Source organism: Chaetura pelagica, unplaced genomic scaffold, assembly GCF_000747805.2.
Source record: "Chaetura pelagica isolate M959 unplaced genomic scaffold, ChaPel_1.0 scaffold109, whole genome shotgun sequence".
Lineage (NCBI taxonomy): Eukaryota > Metazoa > Chordata > Aves > Apodiformes > Apodidae > Chaetura > Chaetura pelagica.
Genome location: NW_009970725.1, coordinates 13,123,915 through 13,146,610, shown reverse-complemented (window position 1 = coordinate 13,146,610; position 22,696 = coordinate 13,123,915). Strand labels below are relative to the sequence as shown.

General features: G+C 41.5%; 1 protein-coding gene across 1 annotated transcript in view; it reads right to left on the bottom strand.

The window, feature by feature from the left end:
• Positions 1-22,696, bottom strand: part of MTCL1 (microtubule crosslinking factor 1) — a 95,227-nt gene that overhangs the window by 70,095 nt on the left and 2,436 nt on the right. The window lies entirely within an intron of this gene.

Below are 22,696 nucleotides of genomic sequence, written 5' to 3'. Positions count from 1 at the left end.
CAGTTTGCCAAACTTATGGAGTGAAAGGAGAGGTTTATGGATAAAAGCCTGACAAATTCTGCTGCCATGAAGGTCTCACAATAATGTACATCTCATAACTACATGTGGCCTCTCTTTCTTCAGCCTGATGCCTTCCATATCAGCCTTCGAGATGTCTGTGACGTGCAGCAAAAAGAGGCATAACAAGCCTTGAGGTAGTACTAACATAACATCTTTGGGATGCAAACCAGATGTCAGGGATCAACAGCAACACTAAACAACATCAAAATGTACCAACCAAGATGGCACAAGAGCTACATCTCTTCTAATATCCTATGGTTTGATGAACTCAGTTCCAAATACATGGAAGCTGGATCAGACCTCTGTATCAAGAGGAAGAAGCTGGTCATCCCTGGTTCATAGTATGCTACCTGGTGTGCTAAACACAGTGCTAAAGCAATGCATAAAGTCAGCAGTAACCACAATTTTGCTTTGATCAAGCAACAGAAGACATGCAAACAGGAATGGCTAAGAGCAACTAACTGGCAAAAATTTCTCTTCTGATGGGTGAGTAATGCTGAAGCAACTCTTGCTTATTTGGTGGCTTATCTAAAGCACCTTGAGTATGTCCACTTGTCTCTAAAGGCACTGCGGACAACTGCTACAAGCAAAGCTGCTTCACTAAGAGATGACTTAAAAAACCATGTTGTTAGCATGAATCTGTTCCTCATTATTGCAAATGAATGCTAAGTCTGAAGAGATCTGGAAAACTGTACTTCCTACACAGACATTTTTTCCTTATTATTGTCTCTCTCAGTCCTGAAATGCTGCTGAAGGCCTGACCAGCTGCAATACTGGAAGTTACAAATGTGATACTTATGCAGAAGCAGTGCTAGAATAACCAGAGCATGGGGCTACAGTTTTTTGAAGAGGAGAAGTTTCAAGAGCAAACTGACAGAGCAGATTTACCTGCTCCTCTAAGAAAAGCAAGCACTCCAGGGGTATGTGTTCATCAAACAACAGGACATACATTCCTGGTTTTACAACCTGGTAGAAGAGTTTAAAAGCCTAAAACCTCCACAATAACCTAGAATATGTCTCAGCAGTTCTAAGTTGTTCCTTTTGGGAATACTAAGCAACATGATTTATTTTTTTTCATGAAATGATGAGCCCAAGTGGTATTGAAGACAATGTGACCTGAGAAGCAGAAGGACTCAAGACAGCCTGGTTAACCACTGGCATTCACCATCAGATTGCTAATTTTATTTGGTCTGAGAGTGATTGACCCAGAAATACCAAAGCTATTGTTATAAAAAAGCTACACTTCAAAAAATGGAAAAAGTTAAAAGAACAAAAAATAAGGGTGTCAGGTTAGCTGACTACAGGCTTCATTACAATAAGCATAAAAACCTGGAGAGGGTTAGGTGGAGGAACCCAAGTAACCTGATCAGTAAAATCAGTGTACAAGGACTGTACAAAAAGAGAAGATTAAGCTGTTGTCCCTGGAGTGAAACCTGCAAAGCTGAGGGGAAGAAACTTCCTTCCTGGGCTGCCATGCAAAATATGGGGGTTACTGCCTAAAGGAGCATAGGGCTTATTACAGGATGAAGGGGGAAGCAAATTTGGGGATGGTGGAAAACCTATTCAGTTGCTCGTTTTCACTTTAAGAAAATGAAATACCTATTTTGCAGATCCACCTGCTTAAAGTGGGCAGAAAAATAAGTTTAGGGAGAGAGATGGTGCCACAAGGCAATTCTCAATTTTATTTTTTTTTTCTACTTGGCATTGCTTACATATTTCCACATACGTGCCCACAAAGACATAAAGTACTCTATGGCTGCACATTCTACATGCCTCACATCTTCATATTTTATTTCTAGGGCTGAATAAGGCAGCATAGATACTTATATGTTATAGTCTTTACTAGAAGTGTTCAATTTCACTTGAGCATCTCATTTTGACATTAAAGGGCTGTAGTCAAGTTCACCTCTTCTGAGCTCACACTGAGCAAAAGACCGCATCATATAGGTTTCCAGGAATTAAAATTCACTCAAAGAAAAGGGATTGAGGGCACTATTGCATACGATGAATGAGAATCACATGCCTGCTTCCAAAACTGGAAATTCCATTCTGAATTTTCTGACATTCTGGACAGGACCCCAACACAATCTCCTAAGATTACCTCAGGTTATGAATGCTGGCTTATAGAGGGGTTGTGACTCAAGAATTGTTCCAGGGAGTTAAGAAGGTACACAACTTCAAAGGACTAACTGAATCCCTCTTCACATAATTCACCAATAGGGTCAGAACAGAACCACAGAATCACATATCCATAACTACTACATCTATATAACTCTTAAATACTTCCAGGGGTGGTTACTTTACCACCTCCCCGGGCAGCCTGTTCCAATGCCTGATAACCCTTTCAGTGAAGAAACTCTTCCTAACATCCAATCTAAACCTCCCCTGGCACCACTTGAAGTTGTTACCTCTTGTCCTATCACTTGTAACTTCACTGAACAGCCTGATCCCCAGCTCTTTACAACCTTCTTTAAAGTAGCTGTAGAGAGCAATAATGTCTCCCCTCAGCCTCCTTTTCTCAAGGCTAAACAATTCTTCCTCCCTCAGCCACTCCAAAACCTTCATCAACTTCATTGCCCTTCTTTGATCAATGTTGTTTCAGTACTGAGGGGCTCAAAACTGCACTAAGTACTCAAGGTGACAAGTGCCAAGTACAGAGGTTAGAGCACCTTCCTGGCCCTGCTGACCACACTATTCCTTATGCAGGCCAGGATGCCATTGGCCCTTTTGGCCACCTGGGCATACTGCAGGCTCTTGTTCAAGTGTCAGTCAACATGAGGATTCACAAGGACTTTACCCAGTCCAGCCTGAATTTAAGCTTTCAATACAGAGGTGTAACTTAAGGAGCTTTCTCTGCCTCTGTGTACAGTGACTAAGTAATGGTGACTTACCCCTGATTGTTCCTTGGATGCAACCCTGCTATCAAAAGGTGCCCTAAGACATCACCAATCAGTGGCACACACACCCCTCAACAGCAACACAGCAGGAGTGCACTTCACTGGCCATTTGCAGAACTGCATTTACAGGTTCAGATCACCATTTTTAAGCACTTTAACCACATAAAAATGCAAAGCATCGAGGATCAAGAGAAGCAGACTTAAAATAACAGTTGACTTACCAAGATACAACCATACCTTCATAAACCCCTGTCTCAAGCAGCTGAGGGACTTTTGGAGCCAAGTGAGAGTCTATGTGAGTCAGGAACATATACTGGCTCTTCCCACCCAAGTATAATGTCTCATGGCACATAAGGAAGGGCAGCACCATGACCCTCCATGCTGGGTTACTCAGGTGGCCAAAGTGAAATGCACCTTCTGCTTTCACAAACGCTGTACTTTCTTCTGACTTGGATTTGTGTGTTTCTGTTCTTCTGGGACAAGGGCCTCCTTGAGTTAGCCATGAATTTTGAAACAGAACAAGAAGTTACCTAAACACCAGCTGCTGATCTTAACGTTTTTCACACATGCAGAGGTGGAAAATGGCTGGAATAACCTCTATTAGAATGTAAAAAAACCAACCAAATCAAAACCAAGGGTTGTTTTGTGGGGGTTTTTTTAGATCTCATTGCTACTACGCAGGAGGGCAGCAGGAAACTTCCTGCTTTACAGAGGTACATTATCATCACTAAATTAAGAGTCTGTTAGGGACAACAATACTGCAGCCACATTAAAGGAGAAAATTAGAAGAGAGAGACATTGCAAACGTTGCTCGCCTGTTCAGTTGGCAACATATTCCCCTGATTGACGCAGATGTAGGAGACCTGTCCACAGACTGCATCTACGTAGCAGCTTTCAGTAAGATTTTATTACAGTCTCTTCCAGTGTGTACCTACAGACAAGTTTGCCTTCTCAGCATGAATCTTCTTTGTCATTATATTTATGCACCACTGCCTATCTCAGGAAAGCATTAGAGGGTTTATCATTGCTAAAATTTCAGATATACGACAGCCAATGGTTTAGAAAAGTGTTTGTTAGCTTTTAAAACAGTTAATGTGGACCTCACTTTTAAACTATAGAATCTTTATGACAGAGGACCTATATCCTGCCTGTGCTGTGAAATATTTGAGATATTTCGGGGCCACATAAAATAATAATACCCTTGCAATCAAGGTAGCAGAACTGACCATTTTATAGTGGTTTCTCTGACATAGGTGTTTCAGAAAATTTTGGGCAAACCTTTCTCTAATTGGAAGTTTTATTTATAATCAAAAAGTGTTTAATCTTGCCAGATCTTTATTTCATTCCTTTCTACTTTTAAACAGGTTTTCACTTTAAATCATACTTTCACAGAACAAATGGCTCCAAGCTGAAATCTCTTTATTTTTTCTTTCATCCCTCCCTTATGATACAAATACCATGGAAATAATGCAAATACTGGCTTCCTTGACATAGGTCAGCACCAGAAAAATTTGAAAGTATTAACTTTTTATATAATACTCCTTCTGTCTGCTACACACATTAACATTTACGATGGAGAATGCTGAAGACCTCCCACCTCCAGTTGTTCAAGAATTTCTTGTTTAGCATCCACTGCATACTATAAGATTTGCTGGAATACACATCTCTGCATGTTCAGATGAATACTCTTTGTGTTTGCAAAGGTCTAAGGGATGGCCATGCAAGAAAGCAAAGTTTGTTAACAGCTCCAGATAGTTCTCACTGGAGTTTCTGTGTGTCTCTAATTCACCTAGAGAAGGCCATGGGTAGTTTCTCTGCACAGAGCTAGAACCTGTTCAGTGGGTCAGAAGAGCTTTGGAGTTGATACAAGTAATCCCCTGTTATTCCATATCTTTGAATACTGACTCAAAGGAATATCCTTCAAGGAAATTCAAACCTTCAGTTCTCCTGCCTTTTCCAACTTTCTGGTAACAACTTCCCCATATCACCTTTTCCACCTACCGCTTGAATTCCAGATGAACACAAAGAACATGAGTCAGAAGTGGACATACGAAGCATATCAAATTCCTGAAGAACAACAAAATTGTGTCTCACCACTAACCTGATGAATAAGGTTCTTTGCAAGTCAGTGATTAATCCCCCTCTGTCTGACTTGATTCAAAGGGAGGGGTATGATAGGAAACACATACTTCTTTCTCAGGTAGCCTTCACCTCCCAGACCCTCCTTGCCACTGCCTACTTTTCCATATGTGCAAGGACTTCTAAATCAATCCTACCTATCAAGAGGGCTGTAAGGCTCATTTCAAGACTGTCCTTGCTTCCAAGGTCCCACATAGTGCAGAGAAAAGCAGCTTCTGCCTGGGTTTGGGACCATTTTGGGTGCAAAGAGCAATGCTGCTCCATTTTACTGTGTGATAGATGCACAGTGAGGGAGGGAGCCTGGTGCTGCCACTGGTCAGCCCTCTCCTAAGGGAACAACCCCTCAGGGAGGGCAGCACTGGGAGAAAGGCATGTTGGATGAGGCCTCTGCAGGGACAGGCACATGGCTGCTTCCCAGGGCTGATGCACAGTTCAGGTTCAGCTCCAGCTCTGGGGGGGTGATCCACAGGGTGACCCCCTGTTTCCAGGGTTTAACCACACTGCAGCCCTGGCCCCACCAGCACCAACCCACTTGGTATGTGACACCATCCCAGGGAGTCCGGGCAAGCGACTCCAGCCCCAGCGGACAGAATAATTAATAAAGATGTAATAAAATTCCAAAATTCGATGGGTTGAATTTTCCAAGCAAAGTTGAGGTGGCATGCATTTAGTTCTTGTCCTCTCACTTTCCCAGCATTGCCACCAACCTGTACACCCAGCACGTGGTCTGTCTAATTCCTTCCTTCCACTTCCCACCTGTGTGAGAACAACTCCTGTGCTCTGGCCATCCTACTACTCGTGTTTTTCCTACATTAGATCTGATAAATATGAAGACTACACATATCTTCTGTGGAGCTTGACCCCTTCCTAAATTTGGCTTCTCCAATCCTGGCACAAAAGGCTGTGCAGAGCTCTGCTGCACCATGTCCACCTCTTCATGTTTTGGGGAAGAAGGAGGCTGGCCTGAGCCTGGCACTGAGCAGCAGCTCCTCCCCTGCAAAGACCCAGAGCCCAAATACCTCCATGATGCTGCAGCCCACAGGCTCCACAAGTGACTGTAGATCTGTTATGCAGCTGTTCCTCTCAGATACCTACCCACACAGATCCTGTTTACTCCAGCTCTGCTGAAGATACAGAGCAGCACTAAATCCTATTTTACTACAGTCAGGGTTAAGTTTATACATCCATGATGGTCTAAACCTTGCTAAAAAGCCTTACTAAAGCCATGCAGCAGCTAAAAAGTGGACTCTCAGACTTCCTAGAAATTCCATAATGTTATATTTCCTTCGTTCATCATTGGGACAAAATATTAAAAGACCTTGGTTCACCTGAATTACTGATTAGATGTTCATCTAGTAGTTTCCATTTAAAAATGCCATCAGTAAGCAGCAAGATGATACAGCCTACTTAAATTTAATTTATTTTGCCAGAGAAAAATTACACTAGCAACAGCATTATTAGGATGTACTATTTTTAATTAAAGTTCCTGAGGAGAAGATAAGCATCAACTATGAAAAGCCAGCAATGTCTGGAAGCTGTATTGAGAAAAAAAAAAAGATGCCAAAATGTATTACAGAAATGGAGTTTTGACATTTGTATGAGGATTTCTAATAGCTTAGATAAAGGAAGAGCATGAAACTGGAATTTCAACCTAGAGCCGATTCAGTAATCCCTTCTGTTAGGGATCTGAGGCTGTGAAACTTCACAGCTTCAATGAGTATCTTTGTAACAAGGTTATGCATATGAGACTGAGACAGACCTGCATATTCTCTTTGGGAAGCAAGCTGGGGATCAACATCAGCAATGCCCAAAAGAGGAAGCTTTTGCAGGAAATCCCTTCAAGCTAATAGAACCCCAGGTAAGTCTCCAAATTTGATGTGCACTTAAATCCTTAGTCCAGTGTTGCCTCAATTCTTAAAACTTGTAGTAATATTTGCATTTGTATGACAGGTCTGGTTGCTCACTTCACAGAAATGCATGCCAAGTCTCCTTTGAGTCTCCATATATCCTTGCCCTTTGGTGATAATCATGTAGCAGTGAGTTTCAGACTGGTGACTGGTTTATGCTGTCTACCCAAGAAGTTATTCTGCAATAGCTTCTGCCTCCAGCAACCCACTGTGCCAGTACACAAGTCACTTTGTCATGGACTGGGGGAGCAAAGAAAGCAGCAGCAGAAACACTTTTTCTGCAGTAACCACGGAGAAGAAACAATGGGGGTTTAAAATTGCTGTTAAAAGCTGTGACTTGGAGTGCTGTCAATAAAAGGAAACCCAAACTAGGCAGAAACTCTTTAGCCACACACATATATTACAATTCTAATCTGAAAAACAAAATAAAATACAAAGCTGCTTTCAAATATACCCCTGGACAAACTGCTGGAGTTACATTTAAAATATAGTAATTCATTGCACAGTGGTAAGGCCTTAAAGCCCAGTGGATATCCCTGCTCAGGAGACTAGGAATAAACAGTCAAACAAGTATAAGCTTTAAATAATCCTTTGCCTCACGTTTGCCCATCAGTAAACCTGGGGTAGATCACACAGAGAATGCCATGATGTCATTTACTAGCTTTTGTGAATTGCAGTGAGGGTCTCTGAAAACATTTTGATAGCCCCAAATACATTACTAAATGTCAGTAAACACTCTGAAATCCCTTCTTTTTATTTTTGTGAATATGAAAGAGCTACTCATACTTTAAGTAGTTATATTGGCTAAAAATCTGTTTAAGATTACTAGAAATTTTTGCATACACAAAAGCCTTGCACGCTCCTGATTTTTTTTCTCAGTGACTGTTTTCTTTGTAGCACCTGTAGCAGTGCTTAATTAACAGTATTTTAAAATTTGTTTTCAGTACGTTCTTTCTTCTCTATTAATTTATCTTTTCCCACTACTGTTTATATCTCCCTGGAACTCAGTGGAGATGGTCCTGAAGCTTGACAACATTAGCAGAGGATCTGCTTCGTGCCTGAAAGGCATCTCAGGCTGACATTAGCTAAGGCTCCCTGGATGTGTCTGAGCAGCAGTTTGCATGTAGCTATTCCCTACCACACCCAAACGTGAAAACAAGGCACCAATCTCTGTTTATGCCATTGCAAAGAATGCTGTAAACATAATGAGATCATGACAGGAAATCTACGTCATAAAAAAACAGGGAATGAATAATCGGACATGTTAATGCATCCAGGCAAATAAACTTCATAACAAAAAAAAGGAGGGAAGGTGTCTTCCAACCTCTGCTGCACCAAAGAAGAAATGCCAACTGCAATTTAAAACCAGAGTGCTTGTATTTCATTAAGGTTAGGAAGGAAAGACTGTCTGCCCTCTGATAGCTGTCTGTGCCAGTCAAAAGTCAATTTATGGCATAATTGAAATTACATTCCTTTTGTGCTACTCACTTGCTTCTGCTGAGCATTCTTATGCTGATGCAATTTATGTTTTGTATCTGAAAGAACTGTTCTGTTTCCAAAGTCCCACCCTTTGTACTACCACTCTCTAAAAATCTAGGCATTATACCCTTCTTCATCCTCGTAACTCCCTTTCATTAACACTCTGCAGATAGTTGTGAGACAAAATAGAGGATGCACACAACCCCAGATAACTATTAAATCTGAGAATTAAGATACATTTTCACTGTCACAAGTGAATTTTCACTTTGAGCTTTTGGCTCCAGTGTCCCTCATCTAGCAAATGCTGCAAACCCACCTACCAAAGAGCAGAAGCAGGCAACAGAAGAGGCAGCAACCTGCAGCTGAGGTTATCTGTAAGTAGGTAGGCACCATGCAACTGCCCCAGGCACTGGCTGCACAGCAGATCAAGTGACTGTTCTGCAAGAGGAACATTTCTGTGTGTAGTTCTCCCTGTTGCTCGGCAAAGAAAGGCAAGGAGACGTACTCTTTTCCATTCCTCCCAGCAGGCAAGTGAATTAGCATCCGCCGCTGAAGGCAGAAGCTGGTGGGTTGGCCAGTGCCCTCAGATGTGTCATTGTAAGAAGAGAGTACCTCTGCTGATCATAGCAGAGAAGAGCTGATCTGTGCCAAGGAATACAGTCTGTTCAGCAGAACGTTCTTTTAATGTTGGTTATGAAAAAACCTCATCCCATGCTGAGATTTCAGGACTGGCAATCAAAAAGTACACTGAACGGATTCACTTTGAAGGTCTGCTTGATCAAACAAAGAGCCCCAGACGCTGCTTTACATACAATTTTCAAGACCAGAAATCCCTTTTAAAGGAGCATGCTTAACCTCACCTAGTCCGGATTTTAGTTAGTCACCTGTTGCCACAATGGTACACACAGATCAGGAAAAGGCACTGCATGGTTGCTGGATCCCGCACTGTGTGGGCAGGAGTAGGCACTCCACCAGAACATGCTAATCCAAGGTTTTCAAAGCCAACTATTTTGAGTACCCACAATTGCACGATACTGAAACCTTGCTATTTTATTTGGCTGTAATCAAATTACCTCATCAAACCTCATGCACTTGTTTGCTATTGAATGCCAAAACAAAATAATGGGTGCTTTGATGCACATGCATTAGTCTGAAGGATTCCTTAGGTCTGTAAGAATAGTCAACGGCTTGAGACAGAAATAAATCTTTTCATTGGGCAGTCTTCCTCCTGAGATTGTCAGTGTTACCTGGGAAGGTGTGACTTGCCCTTGCTGCCTAGCCAGTTTCTCTTTAAAACCTGCAGATAGACAGCAATCAGACCTTTGACACCTCCAGGGATCCAATTCCCCTACCTCCAATCTCTTGTAAATAAGTATTGTAATCGGTTTCTCCTGTATTTCAAAATTCTCATGAACTGAATGCTAAAGTCCTAAAAAGCTTAACGCAGAGTGATTACACCCTATTTGAGCAGTAATGTGATATTTCACTTTGCGTTTCTTCATCACATCACTCCCCAAGACTGCCTTTGTAATGCACACTCAGTCATGAAAAAAACTAGGTCTGCAACTAAAGAAAAAAAACAAAGTAAAAAGCCAAAGAGCTAGTAGAGCATGAGCTTAAAAAAAGGAAAACGAAAAAAAAAAGAAAAAAAGGGAAAAAACCAAAAGAACTTCAGGTAGCTATAATCATTATAGCATCTGCTCACTTCTGGTCAAATTCTTCATCTCCAAGAGAAAGAGGTAAGTTGTCACTGCTGTGCATGCTATAGAGGCAGAGTTTGACTGCCTGGCTGTAATAGCTATGAGTGCTGTCAAGAAAAAAACCCCTCAATGCACAGTCACTAATGATTTCATTATGGTAAATCTTTCATTTGAAAATAATAGTTGGCACTTTAATAGAGAAAATAGAAACTCAACAAATCCTTAATGATGCCTGTTCTCTTTTATGCTAGCAGTTTTACACGGTAAAAACAATTCTTCTTGTGAATGTCAACCTGCCAATCTGGTTTAAGATTTTAAACCTTTATGAAGAATTTCAGAGTGAGAGTAGAAATATTACAGTTAACGGCTTTATTTGAAATGTCTTGATTATGGATAATCAGCCACAAGCACCCACAACACAAGAAGCCCCTGAAAAGAAAATTAAAGCAGAATCAGAAGTATTCCAAGGCTTTCTGCTACCACAAGTCTCCAAGTAGGAACTGCCACATCCTCCTCCTTGCCCAGCAGTTCCCGCTTCTGAGACCGGAGTAAAATGAGTCTCACTTGGTGGGCGATTTATCTGAACTATTTCCTCTCCTGATTGCCCAAGTGGTAATTTCATATTCTTCCCCTTCTCCTCTCTGAGCTGCTGAGCAAAACTCACCTCCAGGACCTCAGAAAAAGAGCTAGAATGACCAAGGGAGGAACCAAATCAGCTGCAGACCAGGAAAGGGATGAATGAAAAGACGGCTTCAATTTTAAAGACCAGACTGTAATATGATAAGAATGACAACCTTTGCATTCTAATTAGTGATCCTGTCAGCTTCAATTATGTTGGCTGATGACCTGGAATAAAGGTGCCAGGATACAATCAACACCCACATCTAAAAGCAGTTAACAGACTGTCAGGTTCAGTTGTGAAAATGCCTTTATTAGTAACCCATCTCAGTGAATCCTGGAAAGTACTGTCAGTCTTCATACACTGAGAATTACATGCTGGTTGCTTTAGGAAACCGAAGATAATGTCTCTCTTGGCTTGTGTTCATGATGAAAAATCATGTTTTACTGTTATGGAGATCTTTCTGCTAATGGCAGATTAACAGGAAGCATTAACCATAAGTATTGTACTTCTTTTGGAGCATTACGCTGTGGATGCTTGTGAAGTACCACTTGTGGATACCTAACAAGGTATCACATCCACAGCCTTTCTTTTGCCTTTGCTTCTAGGGGAAGCATCCATGAAAACATGAAGCATGTGTGACACATCCATGCCAGCAATGCCCATCCCCACAAGGCTCCTCTTCCTTCCCTATGACTAAGAAAATGACTGCCAAATTTTCTCCTGATCATGTTGTAGCAAAGAAACAAAAAGCTGAAGTTGCCCACAGCGCTTATTCATGCTGACTTGGAAGGACAGCAGTTTGTGCAATGTACCTGTTTCTTCCAACAACCTGATAGCACAAAGCCATGTACAATGATGGGCAGCTGCAGGAGTGCCAACACCTAATCTTCCTGTGCAGAACTGCAGAAGCTCCTTCTATGTTCTGATTTTTTCCCCCCAAAGAATACATAAACCATTACATATGGCTACTCTTACAGCAGCTGTGGCCAAGAGAAGCAAGGGCTATCTCTGAATCTGTGCTACCTAAATTACTGCCTCTTCTATGGCTGTGTGAACTGATGGACTATCCACTCAAACAAAACTGAACAAAAAAAACCTGATGTAAAACTTTACCCAGGAGTGAAATCAACACTGTAGGATAAACCCATCCTGACTTCAATATTCACTGACATGTTGGTTTTAATTTTGTTTGTTCTTTGCACTTAATACAGTCAGGGCCAGAATGGAAGTGACTAATTACCCCAACAAGGGAACATTCTTGCAGTCTTTCCAGGGAAATTGAGAGCAGGTGGAACCAGAAATAGGACAGACAAAAATTTCTGTTTAAAGATTTTTTTTGTGCTTGCCTGAAGTCCTTTACATAGGGGAGCAAAAACTTCTGGCAGGAACTCTAAAGTAACTTTTCAAATGGTGTAACTCAGCTCCCAGCAGTAGAGACTGCTGTCCTGAGGTGTGCCTGAAGTCCTGCCCATCACGGCTGCCTCTAAACTCAAGGGCTGGTTTGTATATACTGGAGAACTATGGGTTTGACTTAACAGCCTTATCTGCAATATACAAGATGAAAAGCTTAAGGTGAAGAAGGGGGTAATAGTGTATGAAAAGCTAGACATGAGCTGGCAACATGTGCTCACAGCCCAGAAAGCCAACCGTATGCTGTGCTGCATCAAAAGAAGTGTGGCCAGCAGGTCAAGAGAGGTGATTCTACCCCTCTACTTGGCTTTCATGAGACCCCACCTGGAGTAGTGTGCCCCGTTCTGGATCCGTCCAATGCAAGGAGGACATGGAGCTGTTGGAGTGAGTCCAGAAGAGGGCCACAAAAATGAGAGGTCTGGAGCACTTCTGATGGGCTGAGAGAGTTGGGGTTGCTCAGCCTGGAGAAGAGAAGGCTCTGGGGAGATGTTACTGAGGCCTTTCGGTAATTAAAGTGGGCCTGTAAGAGAAATGGGAGCAAACCTTTTAGCAGAGCCTGATGCAATAGAACAAGGGTCAATGTTTTTAAACTAAAAGAGGGTAGATTTAGATTAGATATAAGAAAGATTTTTAATTATTTTTTTTTTCTATGACGGTGCTGAAACACTGGAACAGATTGTCCAGGGAGGTGGTACATGCCCCATGCCTGGAAACATTCAAGGTCAGGTTGGAAGGGGCTCTGAGCAACCCAATACACTTGAAGATGTCCCTGCTCACTGCAGGGAGGTTGGACTAGATGACCTTTAAAGGTCTATTCAAACCCAAACTATTCTATGATTCTATGAAGGACCAGAGTCTTGAAAACTGAAATTGGAGATGGACAATCTTCAATTTTTGGTACAAAAATATACTATATATGATTAAAAGCATTAAAGAGAAAAGCAACTTAAAAGGTTTTCAAATTAAAATCTGCCTTAGAACTGTTTATCATGTCACTTAATTGCTTTATTCCCTCCTTCATCACTCCATAATCTGCCATTTTGACATCACTATACTCTGGGATGGGAATTTATCCTGCACTCTGCACACAGCGATGGTGAGGAGAGCTGCCTTCACCAATCTCTGCACAAGACCCAGTTTCTCTCGGCACAGCTGACTGCAGCAAGAGCACTCTGAAGAAATTGAACTGTAACTATTTTGGAGTGATCCCTGAGAAAGAAGCCTTAAATAGACCAATACGTACATCTAGCAGTCTCAGATGGATCCCTGTGCTCCTTCTGCCCACGTAGATGTTAATTTGATGTCCCTAAATATCAACACGATTTACCCTCCTCAGGTCCAGCTACCATCACTGGAGCAAGACCTAAAATGTTCATTTGCAGGTAAGAATATCTTGGGATCCTTACACTCATTTAGGCTCAAGCTTGTCTCTTGCAACAAAATACACAGTAAAAAGAAACACAGAGATGAGAGGGAATGTACCTATTTGGGGAAGATAGCATCATTTTTCTAGATTGAATGAGCCACCATTACAGTTACTAAAAGAAACTTCACATACATCAAGGCACAAACCCAAAACCAAATCAAGCAAAGGCTTTGCCATGCCTCCTCCCACAGAACAGAAAATACCTCCTTCCCAGGCATTTCTCAGCAGGCTGAATGGGGTGAAAAAAACATGCAGGGAGCTCCCTGGTGATATAAGTGCTGGCAAAACCCCTGGGAATCTGTGGACTGTGGGGATCAGTCCTGTGGGGATGAGAAAGGAGCTAAAGTACTGCACATGCCAGTGCCTTGGCATGAATGGAGTCTGCGAAAAAGTGCAAGATGGGTGAAAGTATCCTCGTCTGTGGCACAAAGGAAATTTACAGAAAGCAGCAAAAGGTGCTGATTAGAGGTTGCTTGAAGACTCCCAGGTGCTCAGTTCCACCTCTTTGCCACTTAAACCCTTTTCCTGACCTGCTTGCACTGACCAACTCCAGGGACTGGAGAACTTATTGATGGATCCAGAATACACGAGCCACTGCCAGGCTGGGCTGCCTAACAGCCAGCAAGGCTTTGGGCAGCAGAGCCAGGCTTACCAGTGCAGTGCCAGGTGTAGGGCAAGGGGAAAGCCCAGTGCCACAGCATGTGGCAATACAAGACTTACCAAGACAGTCAGATCTTTCCCCTTCATTCAGCCTCTGACAGCTTGAGTAGTGCAATGTTAATAATTCATAAGTTATCTGTGCAATAAGTTACGTTCTCCTTTTAAAATTAGAGCTAGAGAAGCAAGTGTAAATAATTAATTCGAGAAGAGAAATAATCAATTAACCCTTCCAAAGAAGGACAAAAATCAATAGCTCTGAGTTTTTTTCACCTGCCTAAGCATTTCTGGGCAGTGCCATCCCCGTAGCTGCCAACACTCCCTTGTGACACATATTCCTACACACAGCATCACTACCACCAAAGAAAAAAACAACCAGGCAATCTGGGAAATGTAGGAAGAAACTATGCATCTCACAAAGCTTCTCTTCTCACCCTGACAGACTGTCTCTTCCTCTTTTCCATCCCACTACCCAGAGCTCCAGATGCTGGGATGAAATTACCGGTGATGTGAGATGAAAACAGTTGGCGCCACTTCCTGTGAGGCGGCCAAAGTTCAGCAGAAAAGCTGCACCTTGCAGGGGTGGCAGTACAGAGTTTGCTGGTGATGCCAGCTTGCTCTGAGCACCAAAATAAGGGTGCTTTTTTACAGGTTTATATACCCTTTCTCCTTCAGCTGGAGCTCCCTTTTTTGCCCAAGGCCAGATTCTCTAAGGATCTGTGTTGGCTCCTTCCGTGCTGGATCCTGTTCTAGCAGGGGATTGGACTAGATGATATTTTGAGGTCCCTTCCAATGCCTCTAGTCCTGTGATTCCTTGATTCTTCCAAGCCCTGGGAGGAAAGTGGGGAGGGAAGGGCATGAGCCATCTTTGAAACTGTGATGCCCACCTCCACCCCAAACACCTCATGACGCTTCCCATGGGAAAAGTTGCCAGATGGTGGCTGATCTGAATTTCACTGGAGAGTAGAAAAACAGGGGAAATTCCTAATTAACTTCAGTGTATGCTTGGCTGTGAATATTCCAGCTTTACACCCCAGCTTCTTCACAAGGAACAGCAGCACGCTGTGAGAACTTGCTTGCACTGGCACTTAAGTCTTGCCCACAGCTTGGCAAAGAAAGCAAAAGGCACTGTCTTCATTGAAGACTTATGCCCCAATTAAAATGTGATTTAGAATACAGAAAGCATGCCCTAATTTCCCCCCCAAAACAACACTTGAATGATTTGGCACCAGTTTTTTACAAGGGCTTGCTGTGTGACAGATTAAGGAACAAAAAATAAGCCCATATCTTCCCCATGAAAGTTCTGTATAGATGTCAGAGGGGCTACAGTTTGTTTGCACTGTCACTGCTGAAGCCCATGTGACAGACAGCAGGATTATTTTTGGTAACGGCGTGGAGGATGGGGAGACAGATACACAATTTGAGCTTCACAGAGGTTATCTCCATGCCAGTCTCTGTTATTGAAAGAGTAGCAATCTTTTAGTTACTGAAAGACTTCTGCTATATAGTAAGAAAATTACACAACAAATGGGGCACAGAGGGATTTTAGTTACTATTCAAAGAAGGTTTCCTCATAACTAACTGGTGCCTGGACAATCATGCAGGTATGGTAGGTTGTTGTTCCTGCTATAAATACCATAACTTAAATGTAATTTCTCCAAAATCAAAGGCCACTTGAAGTCCACCAAAGTATTTGGGAGCAAGGCTATAAAGGGAGAGGGAGTTAGAGGAAGCCCATGTCTGGGACGAGAGGCTCTGCTCAGGCTGCGTAACAGAGTAGCAGGGGTTTTTGCATGCTATAAAACTCTGGATCTGATCAGCAGAGTTACTACTACTTTATCTAAAAACCCTTCACCTCAACATTACAAGAGGATTTGGAAGCAGTATCAGATGATTGCTGGCAAGTGTGGACAAATAGCAGATACCTAAAAAATAAAGACTAGCTGGAGCTTGGTGGCAATTTATTTGGTAAATAATTTATTTGGTAAATCTTAAAGTCTAAAATCATATGCAAATACTGTTGGGGGGGTGTCATATATAAGCATAAGAGACTGACAAAAAACATTTTGAAAATTTCAGGGTTTGGGTTTTTTTGAAATCTATGTTTTAAATTTCTAAAAAGAAATACAGACAGTGCATTAGATTATGTATAATATAATTAACTGGGAAAAAAATTATTATGTTACTGAGGTTGCTTCCTAACTGCTCTACATTTTGAGTCAAGCAAGATCCATTCTCATGCCTCCCTCTATCCTGTCTGTTGGCACCAATGCCGAGCAGAACATTTCACTATCTGTACAGCTACTGAAAAGCCATAATGAGTATCAATCATTCACTGTGGTTTAGTTACCAATTCATTATTTATCAAAGTGAAAAAAAAACCAAACCTGGAGACAATATGGTGCTGCGGTAAAACTTTCATGCAGTTAATGGTTTTAGTTAGGATTACTGCACAAGACTTTATTACTTATAATTGTTACAAGCAGTAAACTCTAAACAGGGTCACTGACTCAACATGATAATCTTGCTTAGCCCTTTTAATGATATTGGAACCTATAGCTTACAGGTCTTCTCCTTCCCCTGTTTCTCAGCAGATTTCCATAGTTTAAACTCATTGATAAATAAGAAAAATTATATATTACAAAAATTCAAGGTTTTTCACAACATAGATCTACTTCACTCCTGTGAGTAAATTTCATTTGAGAAATTACTGAAAAACATTATGTGCCACCTTAATAAGGTATGAAGCCCTAGCTAATGAAAATATGATCAATATTTTCTACAAACAAGTGTGTTTTCACCAAGAGTAGTTTCTTCACCATTTGTGTATTACTTCACACTGTATCTAGGTATTTATAGCAGAGGGAAGAGAGGGAGAAGTGATTTCAGATTGGAATAATCCCACTTTACACCCATGCTGCATGTATTATGACCTACTTAAAAGGTTAAAGGCAATGAAAATCAGACTGTCATGCTCAGCTCTAAGAAGTAGCCTCCAGATTTCATTTTGCTATATTATGTTTATATAGCTAAATTCCTCATCAGCAAAACGCTCTCTACTTCTAGTGATGTTAAACAGAGTAATGTACATGCACTTTGAAGCAAAATTTGTCTCTAAATAATTAGGCTGAAAGATACTTCATCTCATCTTGTATATTTCTATCATTTTTATAAGCATCAGAATGCAGCTTTTCACTCTGTTAAAAGGAACAGTTATTTCAACAGAAAAATTACTTTGACTGTTAAGAGCAGAAGTTCTTGAACTGTATCTCAAAAATCAGATACTACAGGGGAGGAGAGGGTAAGCTCAGTCATGACAGCATCCCCTTTAGCAAGCAAGCCTTGGATGAAGAGCCTTGAGAGAAGCCACTGCCCTAAAAAGCCCACAGGTAACCTGGGAAAGCCTATTTACAGTATGTACTGGTTTTCATCTCAGTCTGTGTCCTAAAGAGATGTGTTGAAGACATTACTAATGGCCAGTGGACTTGCACTTCTCGCATGCAGAAATGAATGGAAACAGTATTTATTTCCTTCCCGTTTTCCCTCTGCCCTTTTTTTTTTTTTTTTTTCCCCTGTGAAAACACCAGGGAACACAAGCTGCAGCCATGGTCCTCCATCAACTAGAAGTGATTTCCCCATGTGAACATGCCTGGAGAACAGCACTTGTGCCTCTAACAACCCTGGAAAGCTCAAAGCGTTAATTATTTCAACTGAAGTTAGGAGCTGGACAAGAAAACCTCAGTGTCATGGGGAAGGTCACTGCTACACCAGAAGTTGCTGGGAGAGACAGCAACACCTCAGGTTGCTGCACCTCCAGTCCTTCTGCTTTCAGTAGCACTCATAACAAGGGAGACCATCACCTGCTCAGCATGGCGGTTTCACAAGCAATAAATGCCCTTTTCTTCCCAGCTACACAATTCTCATTCATTTCTTGCTAAGCCATTTCACAGCACTCCTGTCAAATCTTCCGGCAGCTGCTACCCCTGTGCCTAATCCTGCCCTCTCTTTGTCCAGTCCAGCAGGGCTGCCCTTCCCCAGCAGTGTCACCGCTGCCTCTTTCTCCTCCCTGGCTCACAACGCCTGGCACAGACAAAGGACATGAGAAAATACACGTTTAGCAGCTGTGAACAAGTGAGCAACTCACTCCCCTCACAGGGGACAGGAGCAGGTCCTGTGCCATCTCAGCATATTTCTACAGTAAGTAGCAAAAATGGTTTATTCTTCCGTAGGTTTTTAGAGAGAGGACTATTCTGAGAGGTATTACTTGCAGGAAAATTAATGATCACTGTACATAAAGGCACTCAAGACTTGCCAAGCATGGTTTCAGAGTTGTCTAAACTTGTAATAAAGATAGATCATCTCACTGTGAAATATCTTTTGCTGAGAAAATATAAGGCATTCCCTAAAAAATGTCCCGGTGGCTCCAAGGAAATGATGTTTGGGGTGGGTTAGATATTGAGACGAAGGTGTTCAGATCTCAAAGAAAATCCACTTGCTTTTTTCAAGTCTTTGAGAAAAGATCTGGTTTGTAGATGGTCAGGAGAGAAGTTTGCATTGGTGTAAAGGAAACTTTGGAAAGACTTTTCTGACTGCTTGCTGATTGACCAAGTTAAATTCTTCATCTACATCAGTATTTCCCATGAGCTGCATTAGTGTACTAGGAAGTGGAAAATGACAGTTGCAGGGATGTTGCTGAGGAAATCTATTAGTGATGGAGTAATTTTTTTCCTGGCAGCCTATTGACTCAAGCAGCAATGTCAATAATCTAGACAACAAGAGAAAAAAAGCCAGCAAACCTTGGCAGTGATTTGTGTACTTGTCAAATCCATGAGGGTACACTGCATTTGCTTCTAAAGTTATAAGGAAAAAGCAGCTTTAGTAAGTCACAGGAAATCCCAGCAAATTCCTAGAAGGGACAGTTCTTAGAGACATCCCTATTTTGCAAGGACATGCTACAAAGTGGTGTTCACAGCAGTAGGAAAACTCTGAAGCTCTGATGGAGAATGACATAAAAAAGGCATCAGAGAGAGGCTCAAAAACAGTTGAGAAGCTCACAGTAACACACACACACAAAAAAGTTGAAAAAGGGAAACTGAAAATGTAGGTGAATGTAATTGTGGAAAAAAATCCAATGAACCACAGTGCTGCAGCAGTTACAGAAGACTGAAGCTGAAAAATGTGGGACATTCAGTACAGTTAAAAATATTCAGAGAAAAAACATTATTACCCAGTGAAAAATATAGATTCAAAAGAATCCATGGAAGCATTTCAGGCAAGAGTAGCAGAGTGATGGACCTACACAGCAATAAACAAAATCTGGAAAAAAAAAAAGGAAGGATTATGGAAAAGGAAAGTAGCATAATATCTTTTGGTTAAGAGGACTGAAAAAAAATGGAGTGGCATGATTAAGCAAAATGCATGCCAGGGTGGTGATGGAGACATTCAGCAGAATGGTGTCTAACTGGAAGATGTCATAAAACAATACAATTCCAAGTATTGGCTAAAAATTCTTACCAATCCATATCTCAGATCAAAAGACACCTATAGGAAAGGCTGCAAAAGGCTGGAGGGATGCAGCAAGCTTATGGAAAGACAGAAAAAAAAAAAAAAAAAAAAAAAAAAAGAGGAAGAGATGGCATTATCCTAAAAACCTGTGACTCACTGATGATCTGAGAACTCCTTTTTGAATCAAACAGTGAAAAACAGTATTTTGATGATGGGGAGTCCCTGAAAGATGTCAGAACAAAACAAGAGTCTAGATGTAGTTTTGACAGATTATGCAAAAGCTTCTGAAGGCATGTAATGAAATGGGAATGCAGAAGCACCTGGGACTGAGGAGGGAAGTGCATTAGCTACAACACAGCAGTAGATGAGGAGATAAGAGCACTGTGAAGGACATGGCATGTGACTTGTCACCTTCCCTCTTTGTTGTAACTTTGCTTCTGTTGTTTGCAAAGCTGAGACACACTGAGAAATGTTATTTAGTGACAAAAGACAAAAGCCTATCTTAGATCTACTTAATACAACAACTTGAAATTACATGGTCAAGAGGAGGCAAAAATTAATTTCCCAGTTAAAACTGCAAGTCTTTTTTGAAACACGTAATTTTTTTCTTTTTTTAGACAGAGCAAACCTGGATACATTTCACACAAGAAAACCATCCCGTTGAAAGTATCACAGGATATCAAAACAGATACTGGGGTGAAAGAATATGTAACAGCATTAAACAACATAAATGTTAAGAACTCTTCAAAAGATTATGATAAAAAACAAAGGTGGTTTTAAAGAAGAGAGGTTTTCAGACACGTGTACAATTCCTTAAAGATATTTCAGCATGCAAAATACATGAAAGGTAATCAACATATATGCCATCCACTGCAGCAAGAAACTGGACCTGAGGGAATTATACAGCAGGACAAAGTGGAAGTTAGCACTGAATTAAGCAATAAACATGAACTCGGATGTGAGAAAACCTTTTTGTTGATCAGAGGATGCTAGAGGAAAAGGGCTGAGAATAGCCAAGGATATTACAGCAAACGAGCATATGGTGACAGTGAGCTACATCAGAGCACCAATGCTGTCTAACTGGGTCTCAGGCAAAGCTCCAGGACTGGATAGGAAACACGTTCCTTCCAAGTGTCAGCTTTTAGATAGGCAAGATGCAGTCAGGGTGGATGGGGAAAAGCTATATGGCCTTTGGGTCACTTTTCTTCTGATATATAAAGCACTAGTTTTTCCACTAGCATGTCTACAATACATTCCTTTAGAGCTTTATAGCCATGAAGTGTTCCTAAAGAGGCATTTCTTCTGGTAGTTATTTGAACACATCTTGAGGCAAGGGTTTTTTTGTCGTTTGTGGGGTTTTTTTTTCAGCCATGTCAACAGCATTGCAAACACATACTTATCTGGCACACATATCACAGGGTTTCTCCAACTTTTGGCTCATCTATCCTTGTGTGACCTGTCAACGACCCAAACCTCCCTCTTCTCATCTACTGTGACCTTGTGAAATTCTGACTCCCAGAGAAACTACCACTTAACAGCATCAAAATCCAACCATCTCTACTACTACTACTACATCTTATGCCACCTCTCATGCCCTGCTGTGCCTTCAGATCAGCATGAACACATCCCTAGGTAGATTAAATTACGGTAGGTGGATTTAGGTTATGGTTGGACTTATTTTCAAGGTCCTTTCCAACCACGATGATTCTATGATTCTATAAACAATATAGATATAGGGCTTAGTGACATGATTTAAGCACTGAATGGGTAGGTTAGGTTATGGTAGTTGGATTTAGGTTATGGTTGGACTTGATGATCTCCAAGGTCCTTTCCAACCACGATGATTCTATGGTTCTATGATTCTACCTGCCATCTCACCCCTTTCCCTAGCTCCCCTCCATCCTTTGCCTCTTACGGGGCAAAGTCTATTTCCAAAGTCAGGATATATTCTCTTAGACTTGCAAGGCAGCAGAGACACAGTTGAGTTTTTGGGCTTCCCTGCCCTGCTATACTGCAGCAACCTAATCATCTTGGTTAGAGCTATCTTGAGACTCCAGCACTGCTGGACCAGTTTCTGTCCCACAGCTCACTCACAATTCAGGTTCTCAAACTGCTTAACCCCAAAGACCATCAAGCAGTTTTAAGTGGACCTGTGTGTTAATTAACAAAAATCAACACATTTGGCATTATGGATGAGACTATTTTTGTATGGAATATAGACTGTAGACCCTGTAATGTGGTATCACATCCATTAAGCACAGCATTCACAAATAACATTGAGAAAGAAGAATAGCTAAAAGATCACGTAGACTTTATCTTTTGTATCAGGCTCCTAAGTATTCTAAGCAACACTGGTATTGATACTGGCTGATGATCTGTCCTGTTAGCTCCAAAATGCTCCAAAACACTCCAAAACTCTTGCACTGGACTCATTACCCAAACAGCAGAGAATTTCAGTAGAGGTTGTCCTTATAAAACTGAGTCAGGCTTTGTGCCAGTTGACTTGCAAGTATTGTTGAAAGATTAAAATAACACATAATTGCACCAGCTCTCTAAATCTGACCACGGCTCAGAGGATAAATGCCTTACCTCATTATGTTTAAACGCTCTATCTCAATCTGGTTTAAAACAGAGCAGAGGCTGTGAGCAGCCAATCTGCTGTGCTGTTAAGAGAACAGAAATACTGCTACAGAGCAGGATGTGGGCTCCAGCCACTCTTAGTATTTGGCTTTCCCTTTACTGTCCCCTGCTCCTCAGCTCACTTGCTTCCAAGGATCATCACTTCACCCAGTATGACTACATCAGCTCCAACTGAAATTACCCCTTTTCTCAACAGACAGTGTTTCTGCACCTGAAGTGCAATGTTATTTATACAATTACCAACTGCATTCCTG